Source organism: Pristis pectinata, chromosome 25, assembly GCF_009764475.1.
Source record: "Pristis pectinata isolate sPriPec2 chromosome 25, sPriPec2.1.pri, whole genome shotgun sequence".
NCBI classification, from domain to species: domain Eukaryota; kingdom Metazoa; phylum Chordata; class Chondrichthyes; order Rhinopristiformes; family Pristidae; genus Pristis; species Pristis pectinata.
In genome coordinates, this window is record NC_067429.1 from 16,519,999 (window position 1) to 16,538,959 (window position 18,961).

Genomic DNA, 18,961 nt, shown 5'->3' on the forward strand with positions numbered 1-18,961 from the left:
AGGCTGGTGTCCGTGATGTGCTGGGCTGTGTCCACAACTCTCTGCAGTTTCTTGCAATCCTGGGCAGAGCAGTTGCCGTACCAAGCCATGATAAATCCAGATAGGATGCTTTCTATGGTACATCGGTAAAAGTTGGTGAGAGTCAAAGGGGACAAACCAAATTTCTTTAGCCTCCTGAGGAAGTAGAGGCGCTGGTGAGCTTTCTTGGCCATGGCTTCTACGTGATTTGACCAAGACAGGCTGTTGGTGATGTTCACTCCCAGAAACTTGAAGCTCTCAAACCTCTTGACCTCAGCACCACTGATGTAGACAGGTGCATGTACACCACCCCATTTCCTGAAGTCAATGACCAGCTCTTTTGTTTTGTTGACATTGAGGGCAAGGTTGTTGTCATGACACCATTCCACTAATCTCTCTATCTCCTTCCTGTACTCCGCTGTTTGAGATACGGCCTACAACAGTGGTATCATCTGCAAACTTGTAGATGGAGTTAGAGCAGAATCTGGCCACACAGTCATGAGTGTATAGGGAGTAGAGTAGAGGGCTGAGGACGCAGCCTTGTGGAGCACCAGTGTTGAGAATAATCATGCTAGAGGTATTGCTGCCTATCCTCATTGATTGCGGTCTGTTTGTTAGAAGGTCAAGGATCCAGTTACAGAGGGAGGTGTTGAGTCCTAGGTCTCGGAGTTTGGTGATAAGCTTACTTGGGATTATTGTATTGAAGGCAGAGCTGTAGTCAATAAACAATAGTCTAACGTAGGTGTCTTTACTGTCCAGATGCTCCAGAGCTGAGTGTAGGGCCGTGGAGATGGCATCCGCTGTAGACCTGTTTCGGCGATAGGCGAATTGCAATGGGTCCTCACTCATCTCCCTCTGTTTACATCTGCTCCATACACATCAGCTGCAATTAACAATCCCTCAACACCCACCACTATTTACATCATTCAGTCTCTCTTGGTCTCTCCCCAGCAGAGACATTCCTTTTGTAAACTGTTAACAACTGGGGATCCACCGCTGATTATGAAGGCTGAGTTTGTTATGGTTTGATAACAAAAAGTGATGCATTTATCCTGACTCTCTGTTTTCTGTCGGCTAAATAATCCCCTCTTCATATTAATATATTACCCTCAGCATTTTAGCTTTGGCCTAGGAATAAATACATACCATTTTCTGGCATCAAAACAACATTGTAGGTTGTGAAATGTTGTTTGTGAAAGTTTGTGAACTTTAATTCAGAGGTTCACAGAACAGAGTTGCCGGGTTTTCTATTATAGTAAAACTCGATTAATCCTCAAGATGCTTGGGAATTTAGTGGCGCTGAACTGGCAGACTTTCCAGACAATTCGACATTATTCCAATTACTATTCCAACACACCACAATTCACCTTGTTTTTAAGATGTTACACAGTAGTACAATAAATTTTGCAGCAAACCTAGAAAGTTTAAGGGAAGTGTATGAACCAGGGTTCCAGGTGGTTCGAGGGAGTGCAGGAACCTGTATCCTGGAGTCATCGAGTCACATAGCATTAAAACTGACCTTTCAGCCCACCGAGTTGATGGTGACCATCGAGCACTCATTTAACTAATCCTATTTTTATTCTCCCCACATTACCTTCAACTCCCCCCAGATTCTACCGCTCATCTACTTACAAGTTTATGGTGGCTAATTAACCTACCAACTAGCATGTCTATGGGAGAAAACCCACGCAGTCACAGGGAGAACATGAAAACTCCACACAGGCAGCACCAGAGCTCAGGATTGAACCTGGGTTTGCTGGAGCTGTGAGGCAGCAGCTCTATGAGCTGTGCCATCGTACCACCCAAACCTGTGCATGAAAGAGTGTAGGGGAACTGAGGCCCCAGTGTATTAAAGGAAGTGTAGGAAATGGGAAGTCAGTGTGGGAAAGGGAGCAATCGATGCCTCTCTGTGTTAAGGGGAGCACTTGGACTGGGGACCTGGTGTGTTAAAGGGAGTGTACAAATCCGGGGATTTCTGAACAATTGGATAGCAGATTATTGGAGTTTTTGCTTGGTGTTCCCTGTTCACATGTTGCATGTCGAGCAGTCATCAACATGTAGACCAGTAGAGATAATCTATGCAACCGTCTCTTAAATGGACATACCACATTACAAGCATCACTCTCAGCTGCCAGGGAGTGTTGAGATGCAATGAATGGATGTTACAAAGATGGCAAAGGAGTGAGGAAGTGTTCCCAGGAGATCAGAAGGACCTGCACTGATGAAGATCAGTGCCAGCAGAGAGCATGTTCATTGTACATGGGGCCATAAGGAAGACCCAAGGCTACACTTAGACAAAGATGACTCCTGTGGGCTAAAGAACAGGCAGATGAAGTCTCCTCTCCTTGGTTATGGAATTTTGTGATGCAAGATGTGGCAGAGATCAGCAGCAACAGCAGCCTGGAGTGATCCTGAGGCTCAGAAGCTGAGGCTGACTATGGGTTAACCTCTGAATGCGGAGTTGTATCTGAGGTTCCAGGAGATCGCTGATCTCAGTGACAACAAAGGATGTGGTTTGAGTATTGGTCCTTTAAAAGACAGCTTCAGGGGAAATGGGATTAGTAAAATCTAACTGTTATTTTTCAGACCAGTGAGGTTGAAAGTCTTACTGCAGACATATTTTGAGTGTTGCACAACTGTTGGTATTGAAGAATTTTATGCTGGAATAACCATGCCAGGGAGAATGAGAAACCTGCCAATAAATGAGGGGATTAATTTTCTGACAGGTATTAAGGTACCGAGAAATATGGGTAAAACTGCTTCAGCTGAGGTTGTGCCAATTTTCAACAGTGCGCTTCTTTTTCTGGAGTCACATGAATGAATTTCTAGCCCCTTGTCTTTTCAGTAACAGATTTTCTGGAAATCTAAATATGTTACTTCCACTTGTGTCCTTTTACCCACCCTGCCAGTTCACAGATCATTAACACATTTACAAACAATTCTCTCTTCCATTGAAACCAGGATGGTTCTGTCTGAGATTATAATTTTACTGTTTACAGGACATCCCCCCCCCCCCACCCCCAGTTTACGAACACCTGATTTATGGACAGCCCGTACATAGGAATAGGCATTTGGGAGACCAGCGGGATGGATTTGCCGGCTGCTGAGGGTTTGCAGGCATCTTCTTCTGTGCGGGAACTCAGTTTGTAGCCATATTTCTGATTTGCAAACTGATTGGTTTATAAACAGTTCACAGAAACAGAACCCTGCTGTAGCCTGGGGAGGATCTGTATTTTGAAAAGCTCTTAGTTCAATCCCAGCCACCGAGGCTTGACTGGACTCATTGGGCCACACCACAAAAAATAAATCAGCTGCAGGAATACTATTGATGGGGGGAAGTAGCAAGATTGGGGAGTGGGCTAGAACAAGCACCATGCAGCTATTTTGGGGAGATGGTTTTGCATGAATCAGCTACTGATTTCCCCAGTTTACTACATTGACGACACTTCAATTGTACTTAATTAGTTGTAAAGTGCTTTAGAACAGCCAGAGGCCTTAAAAAGCACTAGATTAATATGTCTTTCTTTTATCCAGTTTCCACTTTACCAGGCAGGTCAGTCAGTTGATTGGTTTCCAATATTGCCACTATGCAACAGCACTTCTGTCAAAGCACAAAGGTGTAAAATATATCGAATTATAGCGTCTTTAAAAAAAATCAAAGTAACCAAAATGCAAGGACCAATATCATACTGCTGCGGGGAAAATATCTTTATCCATCAGACATACTTCAAAATACACAGTGAAATGCACCTTTTTGCGTAGAGTGTTCTGGGGCAGCCCGCAAGTGTCGCCACACTTTCCAGTGCCAACATAGCATAGAATCATAGAATAGTACAGCACAATACAGGCCCTACGGCCCACAATGTTGTGCCGACCTTTAAACCTCGCCTAAGACTATCTAACCCCTTCCCCCCACATAGCCCTCTATTTTAAATACCTCCATATGCTTATCTAGCAACCTCTTGAATTTGACCAATGTACCTGCCTCCACCACCGCCCCAGGCAGCGCATTCCATGCCCCAACCACTCTCTGGGTAAAACACCTCCCTCTGATATCTCCCTTGAACTTCGCATCCATTACTTCAAAGCCATGCCCTCTTGTATTGAGCATTGGTGCCCTGGGAAAGAGGCACTGGCTGTCTACTCTATCTATTCCTCTTAATATTCTGTATACCTCTATCATGTCTCCTCTCATCCTCCTTCTCTCCAAAGTGTAAAGCCCTAGCTCCCTTAGTCTCTCCTCATAATGCATATTCTCTAAACCAGGCAGCATCCTGGTAAATGTCCTCTGCACCCTTTCCAACACTTCCACATCTTTCCTATAATGAGGTGACCAGAAGTGGACACAGGACTCTAAGTGTGGTCTAACCAGAGTTTTGTAGAGCTGCATCATTACCTCGTGGCTCTTAAACTCGATCCCACGACTTATGAGTGCTAACATCCCATAAGCTTTATTAACTACCCTATCCACCTGTGTGGCAACTTTCAGGGATCTGTGGATATGAACCCCTAGATCCCTCTGCTCCTCCACACTACCCAGAATCCTGCCATTAACTTTGTAACGTGCCCACAACTTCCTAAGCCATACATCCTTGGAATGTGGGAGGAAACCGGAGCACCTGAAGGAAACCCATGCAAATACGGGGAAAAAGTACAAACTCCTTACAGACAGTGGCCAGAATTGAACCCGGGTCACTAGCGCTGTAATAGCGTTACGCTAACCACTACACTACCGTGCCTGCCCAATTCTAAAATAGTATAAAATGAACACTAGAAACCAAATCTCAGGAAACCCAACTGATAAAATACAAACTGGCCTGCAAACAAACTACCTTTTCAAAGAGCTAAATCTTGAAGAGAAATCAGATGTTATTGAGTAAGTGGAGTATCACCCTGTGATGATTCATGATTTGGTCAAAATTATAAAAAATTAAGTCTAAGTATTTTAGTAATTTAAGAAAAGTTAAATACCTTCAAGCAGTATTACTATTACAGTATTGAAAGACTTAGTTATCTGCATCTGTAATTATGACATGATTAAAATAGAAGGTCAGTGTCTTATGTTTTAATTTCATTGCAACCTAGTCAGAGCCACGATCTTAATTCTTTAGTAATTAAGAAGAATACTTAAGGAAGCCTAAAGAAAGATGAGGATCATAGAGATGCTTTTATTCTTAGTAACAACTAACAATAGACAGTGTTGGCTCAAAGGAATCAGTTTTTGTACATTGACCCACATTTACTTGAAGCACTGAAAACAAGACTGGGAACTTGCATCTGGGTGCAAAGCTCCAGCAGAACCATGAGGATTGACTGAGGAAAGCAAAAGACAGAAAATAAGGAACATAAGAACCAGGAGCAGGTGTAGGCCAATCAGTCCCAGAGCCTCAACACCACTTTCTCATTCTCTCCCTTACCCCTGTCTCCCTTGTAGTTTAAATGTTTGTCAATTTCTGCCTTGAATTTATTCAATGATTCCACCTCCACATCTCTCTGACATAGAAAATTCCAAAAGTTCACAACCTTCTGAGAGACAAAAAAACTCTTTCTTATCTAGATAATGCCTTATTCTGAAACTATGTCCCCAGGTTCTGAGGTACCCCATCTAGGGAAAACATGATCTAAACATCTGCTGGTCCATCATCACCAAAATCCCAACTGTGCCAACTAAATGGAGATGTAGTGTAGATTGTAAAGATTTGAGGCCCTGGCACTGATCCTACTGGCATCCCCTAGTTAGATTCTCAATCCAAAAATAACTCAACTCAATTTTCTATTGGTTAGCCACCTTTCAATCCATAACAATATAGTGTCCCCCACCCCTTGCACTCCTGAATGGTACAGTAACCTTTTATACAGCATCCTATTGCATGTTTTCTGGGACCCCATTTACTTGTTCCCTTTATCCACCTTGTTTGTTATAACCTCAAAGAACTCAAGCAAAATTGTCAACAATGATTTCTCTTTCATGAAACCATGTTGATTCTGCTTTATTGTCTTGTGATTTTCTAAATGTTCTGCTTTTACCCCCTTGATAATGGATTCCAGCATTTTCCCAATGACAGATCTTTGGTTAGCTGACCCATTGCTTCCTTCTTTCTGTCTCCTCCATTTCTGTAATAGTGTTACATTTATCGATTTCCAAACCTCTGGGACCTCTCCAGAATCCAGGGAATTTTGGCAGATTACAACCAACACATCCATTAACTCTACATCCACTTTCTTTAAGCTGCTAAAATGCAGGATATTAGATCAAGGGAACTTGTCAACCTTTAGCCCCATCAGTCTGGGTAGCATTTTTAAGTTGTTTTAAATTCTTTTAAGTTCCTCCTTCCCTATACCGACATGATTATGTATTATTGTTGAGTTGTTTTCATGTCAGAACTCTTGGGTTACTAAGGCCCATGGTCATGGGTTCCAACTTTGGGAAAGCACCTGTCCAGAAGCAGGGTGATTGGGGGTGGGAGGTGTTGCACCAAAGATTAAATGGAGTGTCTATGATGCTCTAATTATATGAGGTAATTTAGTTAGAAAGTTCACAAAAAGTGTAAAAATATTCTTGGCACGTCAGTTGCCCAACCGTAGGGCTACTAACAATTCCTGGGAAACCCTGGAACATCCCCAGTTCCTTAAAAGGAAAGGCCTGTGACATCATCGAGGGGCCTGTATTTTACCAAGTCAGCCTTGCATTCCAAACATGAGAGAAAGCATCTGTGAAGGAAATCCACAAGGATAATTAGTTGATGCTATGTTGGCTTGATCTGGCATTGAGTTTTACTGTAACACCTTGCATCAGCTTCCAGTTGGATCAGTCCATCTCATACTGCCTGTCCTCATTGTTGCCACCCCTCCCTCCATCCCCTGCTCCAAAGTTGGTGGCAAGTACTGAGCCTGCAGTACCTTCAGTTTATGGGATAACAACATGAAACTGCCCAGAGTCGCCAGAAATTGAAACCATCTGACTCATCGTATCCCATCCTGACTTGGAAATATTCTGTATTTCCTTACAATGCAGAAAAAAGCTATTTCACCCTTTGAGTCCATGTGGGCTCACAGTTCAATCTTACTCCCCCATTGATTTTCCCTGTAACCTATACACCCTACAATCCCAGCAACTCCCCTCAGATTCTACCACTCACCAAGACACTTCAGCACTTCGTACAATTTACAATTAATTAACCCAATTAACAGACCAACCCACAAATCTTTGGGATGTGGGAGGAAACTGGAATACCTGGAAAAAAGCCACGTGGTCACAGGAAGAATGCAAACTCCACACAGGCAGTACCAGAGGTCAGGATTGAACCTAGGTCACTGGTTCTGTGAGGACACAGCTCAATGAGCTGTGCCACTCTTCTTTCACAGCTACTGGATCTAACATGGTTGGATATATAAATTTGATATAATTTTTCAAATTCCTGCTTCCTCCGAGGTGATTGACATGAAATCTGGATGATGTTTCTCAGTTGTGTTCTGTTGCAGCTTGGGAGGATGGATGTAAGGCCTCATCCCCACCCCCACCCCCACCCCCAAAAGGAATTCCATTTCAATCACCTGTGAAATGAAAGAAGTAACAACATCAGCATGCACTCACGTGCCATGTTCCCATGTACCAATGAGTGCTGAGTGGTTCAGAATTCACCACAGGATCAGCCTACCAAATTCATATGGGAGTTCAGCAACTCGTCGTTGATCGCTGAATGGCACACACTATGGCTGCAATTTACCAGTCAGTGGTGGGACAATATTCTGGACTCACACTGTAGAGCTCAGAACTACTGGGCTCAGAGGTGAGAAGAGTACATGCATTTGTAAAATGAGTTCCCTAATCAGAAATCAATGGTCTGATAAGTAAAGTTTTAATAGCTCCTACTTCTATGATATTTAATAGTCAAAACTGTGTAATTTACACAGAACATGAGAGTGAACATATAGCTGGCATCAATGGGATTAAACCCAAGTGAGTGCTGTTCATTGTAACCAATGGAAGGTTGAAGAAAATAATGTTATGTGAAATCAGACCTAAATTTGCCATTTATCTCTGTGAAAGATTATAGTGTATGAATGAAAAGGAAGTATATGAAGTAATTCAAGCACTCACTTAACCTTTCACCCCTTGTTTTTAAGTATGTTGTGCCACCATTGTGACAGCTATATAGTAGCAGAGCCTTAGGAGGAGACTTGGACTCCACAAAACTAAATAACTGTTACCTATTTCCATTTGTCAGTTTTGCTGGCATCTATCTTATTTGTGGTCCCTCAGGTAAAGTGGTTATGGATCCTGCAGAGCTTCTGATTCCATGGTTCTCCTCCTTAGAGATTAGCCAGTCAGGGGATTTGTTTCACTGTCAGGGTGAGAGTTACATCAGGCAGCCCAGCGAGGAAGTAATAGAGCTCTGAATGTTCAGGCGATTATTTAGACAGCTTAGCTGTCACATTGGGCAATGTGGATGTGAATTGGGCAGTGTGGATTTGGTGACAAAACAGGATGTTTTTTACTGAATGTGATGGATTTATACATACTAAAATATGAATCCCATTCTCTTTGAAGTTGTTATTTGAAGCTAGTACTCCTGTGTTTTTATAGCATGGAACTTTTTCAGCCAAATCCTATTTAGCCCTTCCTCCTTCAACACTTTTTTCGTACATAGTAAACTGTGTTGGTGAAATGCCCTGCTCTCATCTTGAACTAGGAAATTTCATCACCTTTGCTTCCAATTTCCAATTTTACCTCAACTTTGCAAGTCCAACTCTCCCCTATTTTGACTTCCTTACTTTCAAATCCAGAAATAAGCTGTCAAGCAATATCCTCTGTAAACTCACCGATTCTTGAAGCTACCCCGATGGTGCTTCGCCTAACCTTTCTTCTTTCTACAAGGATTCCAGTTCATTCTCACTGTTCCTTAGAATCCATCATGTTTGAGCAGGTGATGCTGCCAATGAATCATTTGTATATTTCTATTTCCAGAACCAAAGAAACTTCCCCACCTCACAAACCTCCTATGCCTGATATGGTCCCACTCCTCCACTCTATCTCTCCACACCAATGAGGTTTCCACAATCCTCATCTTACACCCCACCAGCCTCCATATTCAATAGATTATCCACTGTCTTTTCTGCCACCTTCAGCATGATTTCACCATAAAATACATCTCCCCTTTCTTTCCTCATTTTGCATTTTAAAGGAGACACAATATCCCTTACAATATCCTGGTTCACTTAATCACCTGTAACATTGTACCCTTTGTACAGCACCTATGCACCTGAGATGCAACACCTGTCTATTTACCTCTTACTTTCCCACTGTTCAGTATCCCAAGCACTCTTTCTATAGCAATTTGCTTGTACTTTAGTTTACTGGGTGATGACCTGTTCACCTTTGCAGTGTAAGGTTGAGTGCAGATTTAAGTAATTGTCTTTGGTGAATTCCTTTGATCAGTCTGTAACTGTGATCTTGACCATCAGTCACCTGTCAGTACCCTACTCCCACTCTATCCATGACTATTACATGTTTCCAATAACCATCAATGCAAGTTCAAGGAAAAACATTTCTGGCCTTCTGGACAACACTGTGTTCAATAATTCCATTTTTGTTTCTTTTCTAGATTTATTCCTATCCCCATTCCCTTGTATCATCCTTATTTTGTCATTCAGTTTATCCCGCCTTCAATCCTTTCACAATTTTCCCTATAATCTTCCACCCCTTCCCACCACCCACCCCTATCTCTGTACTTAATAAAACCTTAATTTTTCCTAATTCTGATAAGAGGTCATCAACCTGAAAAGTTACTTTTGTTTTTTGCTCTGCACATTCCCACTGACCTGCTGAGCACTTCTGACATTCCCTATTTTTATTTCAGTTGTGAACCTTTGAAGCAAACCACTGATATTTGGATCAAGAAATGTTTTTTAACACTGTACCATAATCCAGGAGTTAGCACATTGTGTTTTGCCAGCAATCAGCTGGGGATGGTTCAGGTTGTGCATCTTTTTCCTAGGGTACTGTGCTGTGAAGTGTGCTTCACTCTCATCAGACTGCTCCCAAACTATTATTTTTCAATGTTCCTGAGAAAATTCTCATGCGATGTAAGCCTCCTGAAGGGAACAATCTGTTGTCCACCAAGTAAAGATGGCAATAAATTCCCACTAGCATTAAATGCATAATTCTCCTGATAAATAATATTCCTTTGAAACTGATGCAGAAGCAGCATTCTGTCAATTATTACTTGATACAGAGGACATTTGACCATGAATCTCTGGTGAAAAGCTCCCTTAAGAAAGGGATTTTTTGATGGGCAGAGGCATGTCATTCTTTTGTCCCTATTTTGTGTGTTAGACTATATCTGCCTGAAGATACATCTAGGAAGCAAACAGTGTCAGTTACATTATAAAATGCAAGATATTGCCAAGAAAATAAGTCACATGTCACTGCTGAGAATCTGTATGGGGGCTATCTGATGCAGAGGTATGAAAACACCATTTTAAGATTTGGTAAAAATATTTGTTCATCAGTTTCTGAGTATGTAAAATCAGTGCAATTCCATTAACAGCTCTACACAAACTAATTGAGAATTGTAGCATTTACAAGTTAACTGGGAATAGTAGTAGTTTACGTTACTGGGTTCAACTTCCACCATGGCAACTGGGGAATTTAAATCCAGTTAAATGAATACATTGGGAATAAAAACAAAATTATCAGTAATTGAGACCATTAATCTTTTGAATGCAGCCTCGACTTCCCTGACATTGGATTAAGGATTGTTCCTCATGTTTTGAAGTAACATCCAAAGTGAAAGAAGGAAAGTGTACATTAGACATAAGAGGCTTGAAAATGGGACCACAGACCCCACATTATGGGATGTCCATGTGAAGTAGGTCATTTAACCCTGGAGGGGGGGTGCCCTACTCTGCAAATTGAAGAGGCTTCAGGTTGAAATGTTATGTGGCCTACTCTCCAGAATACCATCTATAAGCGGGTCACCCTTATCTTTGCAGATTCAAGCCCCAGGCCTGGTTTGGACACCCACATCTATCCTTCTCAATGAGGCTAACCTGCATTGCTATTGAAAAGTGAGATCTCATGCCATCATCCAGCTTCACATGGCTTCCCATGAAGTCTGAGGCTTCTTCTCTGCAATACCATCAGAATCTCTCAGCTCTTGTTCCAGATAATCTTTGGACACTCAGCCTGCTGATACCGGTCTTTTTTCCCGTTTCTAGATTCTACCAGCTTACCAATATAGGAGCATTTAATTGCCACAAGAATTGCCACATTAGCTCCCATTACCATCGTAGTACTGGCTTAACTAAACTGCTAGAACAGCACCTCACTCCTACCAGCAAAGTAAATCTGAATAAGTGGGATCTTATGGCAGGAAACAAAATTCTCCACCAATGTTTTATTATTTTCCTTCTTCGTGAACTCTTTAACCTCATCTACAGTTTATGTTAAATTGCCTTTTCCTTCAGTGAATAAGAATTGATTTCAAATATATTTTTGTATCAATCATTCCTGCTTGCAGCTGGGATCAGTGAGCCATAGATTCGGTGGTTTGACGTTCATTTCCCATCAAATACATCATATTCACAATAAGCAAATGTCTCAGAGCCAACTCATGCATTTTGTTCCAGCTTTTCACAGCAGACCATCACACTGTGATAAGCCCCTATTGTCAACATACAGCAACCTAGCTCAAATTATATTTGACAGTGAATCTGGATGCACGTTTGCGAAAAGAGAAGATTTTGCAACTATCACCAATTATGCCTTTTTTTTTAAACTCATTTTTCAGGATCTGGGGATTGCTGGCAAGGTCAGCATTTATAGTGCACCCCTCTTTGTCCTTCAGAAGTAGTGGCACACTTTCATTTCCCAACATAAGTGTATTTAGAGTAAGTGCTTGAACTGATCTGGAGTTATTCTTTCTGTAATTACTGACTAATCCCAGGCAGGAACATGGGAATAAGGCACTTCCAAGACACATGCCTCAAAGAAAAGCATCCTAAAAATGACCAAAAAAGAACTAAACAATTAGAAATTTCAAGACATGAAAATTAAAAAAGAACTGCAGATGCTAGAAATCTGAAACAAAAACAGATAGTACTGGAAACACTCAACAGAACAGGCAGCATCTGTGTAAAGAGAAACAGAGTTAAAGTTTCAGATCTAAGACCCTGACGACTAGAAACATTAACCCTGGTTCTCTTTCCACAGATGCTGCCTGACCTGCTGAATGTTCGCAGCATTTTCTACTTGAATGAGAAACCAGTTCAATGAGCCCAACATTTTCATCAGCACAATCTGGATACTTGGATTGAAAGCAGAAAGGGTCTGTTAATTTCATTTATTTTCAGGTGTTCAGACTTCATTTCAGATGTTAGATCTTTTGCTTCCAGATCTGGACAGTATCCTCTTGCTTGGTTCCATCCTATTTACTGACTCACCTGAAAGCCAGAAGCTCACTGGCACAGTATCTCAGTGTCACCTTCCTCCCATTCCCACACCATTACCACTAGAGTTCCTCAGAGACCTTTGCTTGTTCCTCCCCTTTCTTTTTCATAAGTACACCCTACCCCTTGACAAGATCATTGGGAGACACATTAGGTTTCACTTGTATGCTGATGACACTCAGCTCTCTTTCATCCAAACACCTCCTTCCTTCCACTTCCCTGCCTCAGACATTTCCCTCTGTTTAGCTGACATCCAGCACTGAATGAAGAGAAATTACCAACAAATAAAGATAAGAAAAGCCAAAGCCATTGTCTTTGGTACCACCACAAACCCAGTCACATTTATGTCCCACGATATTGTCTGAGACTGGACCAGATCCATTTACAGTGGTGCTGGGTTTAACATAAAGTTCGTTCAATAAAAGTGCCAGTTTTCCCTTCTAGAACACCACCCATCCCTGGCCCTACATCTGTTCATCTGCTGCTGAAACCTCAATCCATGCCTTTGTTTCCTGCAGATTTTATTCCATTGTTCTCTTGCTGGCCTCCTGTCGCCTAGCCTGCAAAATTATTTAAACCTTTGCCTTCCTTTCTGAAATGAGCCGCCAGAAGAGAGGATGGAGTCCAAGACAATCACAACATTTAAAAGGCATTGGGACAGGTAGCTGGATAGGAAAGGCGTAGAGGGGTATGTGCTCAATGCAGGCAAATGGGGTTACTGTCGATAGGTATCACCATAGGCATGGATGAGCTAAAGGGGCCCATCTCTGTACTCTACAGTTCGATAGTTACTAAGATTTCTAACCATAATCTGCTCTATCACCCCTGTGTTTGCTCACCTGCACTGACTGCCATGCCAAAATGACTGCTTTAAAATCTTCAGTTTTGTTTCAAGTCTTTCCATGGCTTCATTGTTTAGTTCCTTACTCCCCCATTCTCCAATTTGTTCTCCACCCTGCCATTGTCCCTCCAAACAGGCAGCACAGAAGCACGGCTAGCAGAGCCGCTTCCTCACAGCTCCAGAGGCCTGGTTTCAGTCCTGAACTTGGGCACTGTCTGTGTGGAGTTCACACATTCTCCTTGTGATCTTGTGGGTTTCCTCCTTGTGCTCCAGTTTCCTCCCACATCCCAAAGACATGTGGGTTTGTAAGTTAATTGGCCACTGTAGATTTCTCTCAGTATGTAGGTGAGTGATAGAATCTGGGAGAGTGGTAGAATCTGGGGGAGTTGATAAGAATGTGGAGAGAATAAAAAATGGAATAAATGCTTGATTAGTGTAAATGGATGGTTGATGGTGGATGTGGATTCAAAGGGTTGAAGGGCCAGTTTCTGTGTTGTGTGACTCTATGATTCTATAAACTCTTTTAGCCCTGTATGCCTCCTAGATCTCTGCAATCTAGAATCAAATCAGTTTGAACTGGACAGGATTTTAATTGCTGCACAATTGGTGGTTCTAGAATCTGCTACCTAAAAACACCACTTTAGTCTCCTTTTCTCCTTAACAGAGGATCATTTTAAAGGAGGAGCTGTTTCCCCTTATGGTGATATGTAGAATTTTTGAAATAAGGTGCCACTCATTTAACAAGAAAATGCAGAGGAATTCCTTCTCTCAGAGGGCTGAGAATCTTTGGAAATCTCTACACACACCCCCCCCCCCCCCCCCCCCAGAGAGCTGTGATCAGTGAATAAATTCAAAATTAGTTGATAGAGGGAATCAAGGATTATGGGCAACCAGCAGCACACTGGAATCTGGTCAGATCAGTCATAACTGAATACCAAATCAGGCTTGAGCAGCCCTGGAGCTTTTTCCTCCTCATTGGTCCTTTGTCCTGTTTCCTCCTTCTGTGGCTCAGTATCAAACTTTGGTTTGAAAATATTAATATTTAGCACTTTGAAATGTTTAATTATAATAGAGTTGCTGTATAACTGTAAATTGTTTTTTTTTTATTTAACAGTAGCATTTAGCTCATCGAGAATTTAATGCCAAGGAAATTATTACAGGAAATCTGGAGACAGAAAGATTGTGTTGGGAAGTGGAAAATGGATTATTCTAAAGAGAATTAATTGATATTAGCTTACCTTGTCCAAACTGAAATAAATAACCAGTCATGCAAAAATCATACCAAGCAGAAAATCAAAAGTTGCTCTTTTGACCAGAAGGTCTTTCCTTGACGTTGGTCGATAATTTGATGACATTAGTTGTGGTGTTCCACTTAAGTGACGTTTTGACTAACAGAGTGGGCTACAAGAAAGCTGTCATCTTCTGCCTCAGGCAGAACATGAAGCTCATACATTGCTGCTAGACAAAATATTGTTTTTAATATTCAAAGGGATCATGTTCTGTTCTTATCTAAATTGATTCTGGCAGCACTAAATCACCCAAATGAAATGAGTTTGATCTGAACCTTGATTTTCCACTTCCAAACACAATATCCACTTGGATACATTAAATTCGCCACAAATTTAACAAATTTTGTTGGTTTCAAATTATGTTTAAATGTAAGAAATGAAAATATTTCATTGGTACAACAGTAGGTGATTTCCTGAGCAAACAAATATATGTTTGCCCTTTCCTAGAAGAGACCAACAAGATTTTTCCCAGTCTTACAAAGTACTCTCATGCAATTTATTGCCTAGCTATGCACCTAACTGAATGCACAGTGTCTATTAAACGCAGAGCGGAGACAGGAACACACTAACATACAAATTTGGAATGCAGCTTCATCAGTACCAAGAGAACCAACAAAACTTTGATGAAAATTGACAAATTAAACAGACAAAATTAAGGTGCATTTAAGGTATTTAATGAAGATGTGTAGCACTTTCATCTTTCATTGTAGAGAAACAAGAAACCATTCAAAATCAGTGAGGTAATAATTGAGTCTTCTTCCTAATGTCAAATCACAGAGTTAACCTGCTAGTCATCAGGAATGAGAGATCAGTGGGAAAAGATTCACAATGACAGCTGTCCATGCTTATAATATTTCAATCTTTTCATGTACTTAATTTAAAATAAGCCCATTCTGACACAGTTACACAATACAATAGATCTCACTGGATTACCTTTCTTGGTCTCAAGAGAGATACTGGCTTTTTTGTGGAAATATATTATGAAAAATAGTCATCTGATTTTCATTGGGCTCTAATGAGGGGACTTTACCAAATGCTAAAAATATGAAATTAAAACAGAAAATGCTATGGACACTCAGGAGCACAGGCAGGCTTGTGGAAAGGGAAATAGAGTTAACACTTAGGTCAAAAACCCTTTGGCAGAACATTCTCTCCATCCCTCCTCCACCCTCCCTTTCTTTGGTTGAGAAATACTTGTTAAACAAAACTGAACATAGAAAGCTGGTAATGGGAATCCAAAGGGAGTAGCAGAGTGGGGAGAAACATATGCTGATCATTTAGGTCAGATTTATGTCTCGTGTCATTTGCTGGCCATGACATCTGTCTTGACTTTCTGATGTACTATAGAGACTTTGGTTTTGCCTTAGTATTGAGAGTAAATGGTCCATTTTTGAAGAAACAGGATTCTATTTAAAATAGAGATTGAATCTTTTCTAATAGCATTGGATCACACTGCGGATGAGAACAACTGAAGAAAAGAAATGAGACCTTTCTCATCGTGTAGAAAGTGTACAACCTCAAAGATATTTAGTAAGAAGTATACAGACTGTGAATTTTGAAAAAGGAGAGAATGTATGAAAGGATCAGGAAGGACAATGATCAAGAACAAAAATGGGAAAATATTCAGATGTGAGGAACTGAGGCAAAGTGGATTAATATAACCAATTATGCCAAGTTGTTGGAATGGCTGGGAGAAAGTAGGCATTGAGGGACTGAAAACTGTTCCAAGTACAAGAAGATTGCTTTGTGTCACATCTGTCTCTATTTGTACTCTCTTTAAAAGAAAAGTGTACAATTTTCAAAGGATAAGAGGTACAAATCAAATACCATTTCTTGAGATTTGAGCTGTCGTAGATACAGTGCACTCAACAGTGTGGATTGACACTGGTGGCTAACATTGGATAAACAGTTAATTTGATTGAAAGTTTCACTCCTTGTTAGTTCCTGCCAACCAGATTACATAAATTGAGGATTTATTTGAGGTCACAATATCTACGGCTTTAAAGAATTCAATCTGCTGCATTAAGGATTTTCAATATTTTGCTCTTTTTCTCTTACTGAATATAAGTATTAATCCGCATATACCTTTGAAAATACCTCATCACAATTTCATAGACTCACACCTTGAAGGATTTGTGTAAGTGGACACAAAAGTCCCTCTGCTCATTTATACTTCTTTTAAATGGTGTAATGTGGATATCTCTCCCTCTTCTCTCAAAGCACACCACTTAGATAAGATCTTTATTAGTCACATGTACATCAAAACACATAGTGAAATACATCATTTTGCGTAGTGTTCTGGGGGCAGCCCGCAAGTGTCCCACGCTTCCGGCGCCAACATAGCATGCCCACAACTTCCTAACCTGTACGTCTTTGGAATGTGGGAGGAAACCGGAGCACCCGGAGGAAACTCACACAGCCACAGGGAGAATGTACAAACTCCTTACAGACAGTGGCTGGATTTGAATCCGGGTTGCTGGTGCTGTAAAACGTTACGCTAACCGCTACACTACCGTCCCTGCCCTTAAGACTTCTCCACATTGAACTCCATCTGCCATGCTTCTGCCCACTTTACCATCCTGTCTACATCACCCTGAAGCTCATTTTGTTCAACTCAAAATTATCCAGTGGCCATTCCTGTTTGCAGGTCAACCATATTCCTCTCTTCACTACCTCTTAACTATTGCCCCCAATCCAATCCTCCATTACCCTGCAAGCCACTCTCTTGGCTGGAAACCTGGTGGGGAAGTCACTCATCCAGTTGTGGCCTCAAGGATACTGCTGGAGACTATGGGGTTAGCAGGGGAATAAAGACTTGCCCACTCTCTTGCCTGGAGCACATTAAATCAAAGAAAATGCAGGAAACATTCAGGTCAGGCAGCATCTGTGGAAAGTGAGACAGAGTTTCATGAAAAGAAACATAAACTCTGTTTCTTTTTCCAGTGATACTGCCTGACCTGATGAATGTTTCCAGCATTTTATGTTTTAATTTAGATTTCCAGCATCTGCAGTTTTTGACTTTCACATTTAACTACAGCACCTTCTTAGCTGCTGAATCACTCTCAGCTGAGAAATCTCCTCGGGTTGTATGGAATAAACATTAAACAATAAAACAAACTCAGGACAAAAACCACAGATGCTGGAAATGTGAATTTAAAACATAATTCTAGGAAGACTCAGCATGTCAGGTGGCATCTATGGGAAATGAAAAATTGAGCTAATGTTACAGATAGATGACCTTATCTTTAAACTGCAGAGAAGGGCGAGACATGCTGAGAATGAAGGAAAGTTTGTGATGGGATGGAGACCTAGAGAGATTGAACAACTGAATGACTGTTGCTTGCAAGAATAATGTAGGACGATTAATTGCAAGTGATCTATCTGAAGGAGATATAAATGAAACATACCACGAATCCAGAACGATGCAAATACTAGAAGCCTGAAATAAAACAGGGAATGCTGGAAATACTCAGCAGGTCAGGCAGCATCTGTGAGAAAGAAAAGTGGAGTTAATGTTATAGCTTGATGAGCTTTCATCAGAACTGACTGGGCCTAATTTAACTGCAAAGGCTGGTTATCTGAAATTGTTGAATTCAGTGTTGAGTATTAAGAGCTGTAATATACTGTACATAATCAAAAAATGAGATGTCTTTCCTTGAGCTTACATCAGGCTTTGCGGAAATAGTGTAAGAGGCCAAGGATAGAGAGGTCAGAGGGGGAATGGTGAATTAAATTGGAAACTCAGCATCATTGTTATGGACAGAAAGGAGGTGTTCTGCAAAGCAGCCAGCCTATCTGTGTTTGGTTTCTTCAGTGTAGAGGAAACCATACTGTAAGCACCAAATGCCACACACTGGATTGAAAGAAATAACAGTGAAATATTGCTTCACCTGGAAGAAATGTTTGGGTCCCTGGGTGCTAGGAAGAGAAGAGCTGTGAGGACAAGTTTTGCATCTCCAGCAATTGCAAGGGAAGGTGCTCTGAGAAGGAAAGTCACTGTTGTTGGAGTCAAGCAAATTGCTGAAGACGCAGAGAATGCAAATGCTGGAGTCTGGAGCATAAAAAACAAACTGCTGGAGGAGCTCAGCAGGTCAGACAGCATCTGTGCAGGGAAATGGACAGCTGACATTTTGGGTCGAGACCCTCCCTCTGGACTCCAAATTGCTGTATCACCCAGAAGAAATGCTTGGGGCAGTGGGTAATTTGGGAGTAAATGAGCTGGTGTTCCATCTCCTGTAGTTGCAAAGAACAGGTGCAATGGGAAGGGGAACAATGTGGCAGGCAAATCAGGAGTGAAGCAGGGAGCACAGAGGGAATGGAGAGGGGAGCCCAGGTATGATTGGTCATCACATAACGTTGAAGG